The sequence below is a fragment of the Petaurus breviceps genome, unplaced genomic scaffold, assembly GCF_028583685.1.
Source record: "Petaurus breviceps papuanus isolate PSGF00001 unplaced genomic scaffold, PetGlider_PUasm1.0 90417, whole genome shotgun sequence".
NCBI classification, from domain to species: domain Eukaryota; kingdom Metazoa; phylum Chordata; class Mammalia; order Diprotodontia; family Petauridae; genus Petaurus; species Petaurus breviceps.
In genome coordinates this window covers 851,359-856,666 of record NW_027187245.1, presented here as the reverse complement: position 1 = coordinate 856,666, position 5,308 = coordinate 851,359, and positions in this window count along the sequence as shown.

Below are 5,308 nucleotides of genomic sequence, written 5' to 3'. Positions count from 1 at the left end.
TCCTATATCTCTCCTCCTTTGGGGGCTAAATTCCCTTGAAAAGGCTAGCTAAAATAGGAATCCTCAGGTTCTTTCCTTTTACTTTCTTATTAATCCTCTGGAACCTGGCTTCCAGTTTCTTCATTCAATTGACACGGTTCTTTCCATAGTTACCAATGACCTCTTAATGCCTGAATCCAATGGCCTTTTCAAAATCCTCATCCTTCTTTTCTGTAGTCTTTGACACTGATCACTCTTTTCTTGATACTCTCTTCTCCCTGAGTTTCATGGCATGGCTCTCTCCTGCTTTTCTTCCTACTTGTCTGACCTCTCCTCAGTCTCCTTTGATGTATTTTCATCCAGTTCACACCCACTAACAATGGGTGTACCATAAGGTTCTGTCCTTGGTCCTTTTCTCTTTCTGTTCTATGCTATTTCACTTGATGATCTCACCAGGTCCCATAGATTCAATTATTATCTCCACGGAAATGATTTTCAGTTCTCTTTATCCAGCACTAACCCATCTCCTAACCACCAGTTTCATACCTCCAAATGCCTACTAGACATCTCAAACTGGATGTCCTGTAGATATATTAAATTCAACATGTCCAAAACGGAATTCACTACCTTTTCCCTTAAGTCTTTCCTTCTTCCTATATTACCCATAATTGGGTAGGACATACCATCCTTTCTGCCAAACAGGCTCACAATTTAGGTATCCTCTTTGTCCTCTCTCCCCAATCAACTGAAAAGTCCTGTTAATTCTAACTTTTTAACATTTCTTATATATGTCCCCTTCTCTCCTTTGACATTGCCATCACCCTGGTTCAAACCCTTATCACAATACACCTGGACTATTGTCATATACTTCTGGCTGGTCTTCCTTCATTACATCTCACCCCACTCTAGCCCATCCCCCAGTCAGTAGTCAAACTGATCTTCCTAAAGTACAGATTGGATCATGTCACACACTCATTCTACATTTCAATAAAGTCCAGGGGCTCCCTATTCCCTCCTGAATCAAATATATAATCCTCTCTTTTGCTTTTAAAATCTTTAATAACTTGGCACCTACCTACATTTACAGTATTCTTACAACTTATCCCCCTTCATATGCTCTGTGATCCAGTGACATTGGTCTCTTTGCTGTTCCTCACACACGACACTCCATCTCTCAACTCTACATTTTCACTGACCATGCCCCATGCCTACAATTCTCTCCCTCTTCATTGCTGTCTCCTGGCTTCCCTGGTTTCCTTCAAGTCCTAGCTAAGATTTCTTCTCCTACAAGAAGCCTTTCCTGATCTCCTTTGATGGCAGTGTCTTCCTTCTGTGGTTATCTCTAATTTTCCTGTATATATTATATACGCACACAGTTGGTAACATGCTGTCTCCACCATTAGGCTGTGAGCTGCTATTGTAAGGAGACAATGTGTCCAGAGCGAATGGTATGACAGCTATTTTGGGGTAGTGGGTAGGGGATAAAATGGGGAGAAAATTTATAACTCAAAATCTTGTGGAAATGAATGATGTAAACTAAAAGTGAATAAAGCAGTTAAAAAAAAGAAGGGAAATGACAGTAGAATCTAGAGTGCTAAGGTATAAATTGTATGTGCATAGCTGTGGGATAGTGTACCCAAAGCGTATGGGAAGAAAGTTTTATAGCCCCAGTTCTTATGATGTTATTTCAAAAAATGCCTTTACTTGGAGTGCACTGTGCCCTCTGCCTGACTATTAAAGCTAACATGCTGGTGGGAGGGTTAGGGGCTATAGTGTTTGGAGTACAGACTCAGAGGGTACCTGGATGGGAGGGTGAGGTATAGGTGCCTCTCTGGACACCAAACCAACAAGTGGCAAGTACTGAGGTGGAGAAGAATAAGACCCCAAAGAGAATGCTACATTTAAAAAGGACTTTAAAAACTATAGGAATGGAAGGATTTTGCTTAATGCAATAGAAACCATTTATTGAACCCAAGAACCCATATTCTATACAATGGGAAAACTTCAGAAACTTTTCCCACTCTCATAATTATTATTTGACAGTCTAGGAAAACCCAACAATAAGGCACATTTTAAAAGCATTTTTAGAATAAGCATGGGTAAAGGGAGCCTAAAACACCTCTTGAAGATAATGTAATGCTTTATTTAGAATACCTAAGACAATAAACAAGAAATATTAATAGAAAACTTAAGCAAAATTGTAAGATAGAAGACAGAGGAAAGGGCCTAGACCCGACTTAATTGGTATACAAGAAATCCAGGGTAAGGAAACTCCCAATGCAAGGGGCACCTTCTCTGTAACATTAGAGATTTGCCTTGATCATTGAAAAGTGAAGCAACCTTCCCAGAGTCATACAATCAGTATGTATCAGAAGCAGGTCTTGAACCTACATCTTCCTAGATCCATGATCAGATTTCTATTCGCTATACCACAATGACAAGATAAACTCACACAAATAGTTAGCATTTCTATATATACCACGAACAATTTCAAATAGGTTATGAAAAGAGAAATACTACTGGAAAATCACTAAACATACTATATGTCTGGGAATTAATTCCAAGAAAATAAACTATAAAATTGATTAACCAATACTATTTTATCAACAAATATTTCTGAGTCAACTACAAAATGCTAGGTACTGGGAATACAATAACAAAGGAAAATAATCTTTGTCCTCAAGAAGCTTACATTCTAACTAGACATATTGTATGTAGGTGGTAGGTATGTTGGTAGAAATAGGTGTGTGTGTGTGTGTGTGTGTGTGTATAAAATGTATGCAGGACTGAAAATACATGTCTTTAGAATCTACTACATACCAAACACTTTGCTAAATGTTGGATATACAAATAGAAAATTGAGATAGTTCCTGCTGTCAGGGAGCTCACATTCTATTTGGGGGAGACAATATATGAAAGAAGATTCAGATACAGGGCAGATGGAAAGACTCAGTGGTCCCTCAGATAGAGAGGCAAGACATATACAGATACATATATACACAGAGAGAGAGAGAAGTATGTATGTATATGAACATGTATATTGTATATAGAATACTTTATATACACATATATATGTACATATGAAAGGCATTTTAGGGGAAGGGGCATTAAAAGATGGGGAGGTCAGAAAAGGTCTCACAAAGAAGGTGGTACTTGAGCTGAGCTTCAAAGGAAGCTAGGTATTTTGAAGAGGAGACAATGTGTGAAAGCATTTCCACACAATGGAATGAAGACAGTTGACAGCATGTCCTATGTGAAGAACAACAAGAAGGCCAAAAAACTACTCTTTTGGGGCTCATAATGTGTGCTGGCCCTAAGTAGTCAAGAGAACCTAAAAATCATTGGATGGTAGTGCCAAGGGAGTAAAAAGAAGCAGGAAGAGAAGACAAAGAATATACAGACGACAGTCTAGAGGCCTGAAAATAAATGTCATCTACTCAACCACTCACAAATTCTGCTTCATTTTTCCTCCAGTACAAATTATCTCAATTTCAATAACATTTGTAAGGAACCAAATTTTGCCCATGGTGACCCAGAAGTATTATCATAAATAATTAAAATTTAACTACACTTGGAAAAATAAATTAAGCTACATTTTAACAATTCTTTGTATTTCTATCATGCATATATCTCCAAGGTGCCTGAAATGTTTTGCAGGCTTTTCTCATTAATATTCACAATAGCCTTGTGAGGTAATTATCTGGTATTACCACCCTGTCCAGTAGTGCTGGGGTAGCAGTTCAACATTGTTCTTGATCACCATTGTGGCCACGGACTAACTCCCACTCTTTTCCCCAAGTTCTATGTAATAAAGCAGGCCTCATCAATGGTGGAAACCTATCTCAGAGGGAGTGCGTAAAGAGAAGAAGGAAAAAGGAAGGCACAGCTTTTCAGTTGAAAGACAAACATTATTTAATTTATAGTATTTTCACTTTTCACAAAACTAAAGGATAGAGCCTAAAATGTCTATTTATTACTTTAAATATATGATACCTAATTCAATGGATTTGTGACCTCAATGGGTCTAATTCTTGCAATACGACAGATCACAACCCAACCCCTCATTCTCATCATAGGTCCCTCTAGTCCATATTCCTTTCCACAGAAGACTCAGGTAATGTTCTAGGACTCTTCCTTGAGACATAATAGAGAAAAATGACATGTAGATACTAATAGAGGAAACAAGTTGTTAGACCCCATTTTCACTATATCACTGACTCTACCTCCTTTTCTAGTTAGACATTTCTCTGATGATATTCCTGACCCTCACTTCTACACAATTCTTTGGTAGTACTATCACCCTCATTGTAATCTTTAACACTGTTGCTTAGGTGAGCCACACATTTAACTCTTTGAAGACAGGTACTGCATGACTGACACCTATGCAGCATCACAAGAAGAATATTGTTGCTACAAAGATTGACTTGTTTTAGGAAGAACCTTTAGTCACTGAAAGGCCAGAACAATTTCCCAAGGTTATCCAGTTAATTTGCCTTTTCCTATTCAATTCTGGGCCCAGTTCACTATTTAGTCCAGCTTCTGTCCAAACTACATGCAAAAATGGATAGATTCTATTGGCTGTCCATCTATACATCATGTTCAGGACAATAGGCATTCTTCAGCAATTTACTTTTATATAATATTTCAAAATCTTCTGAGAGATTTTAGATCTCATTTAGAAGTTTCTGAAGTGCTCCAGCTGATGTAAATTATGCCCAAACAAGACCATGTGGAGGACCTCACCATTTATAGCTAATCTCAGTTGTTTGTACTATCTGTTGAGCATCTTCCAAAACTGTACAGAAAGCTATGGTGAGCCCATGTCTCCCTGCCTTAAACCTCATTGGAGATTGATAATCAGAAAAATCCTAAAAGTTATCTGTTGTTACATCTTTCAAGGAATCTTATACCATTGAAGCAACATTTTGCTACACTAAATTAAGAGGGTATTTTAGTCAACACACAATAAGCACAATTAAATCTTGTATTTTCTATACCTTTCAGTTACATATATATATATATATATATATATATATATATATATATATATATATATATATATATATATATATACAACTGTGAAGGTGTGGTCACCTCTAGAATGTCATACATCAATGCTTGATCATTCCATTTCTGAATCATTTCTTAGCATTTTAATTGAGTTATTCATTTATTTTTAATGTCCTTTCTTTTTAAATTTTGAGCTCCAATTTTTCTCCCTCCTTCCCCCACCCACTAAGAAGGCAAGCAATATGATATCAATTATACATGTGAAATCATGCAAAACATATTTCCATATTAGCTATACTTCAAAAAAGCAAGAAAAATA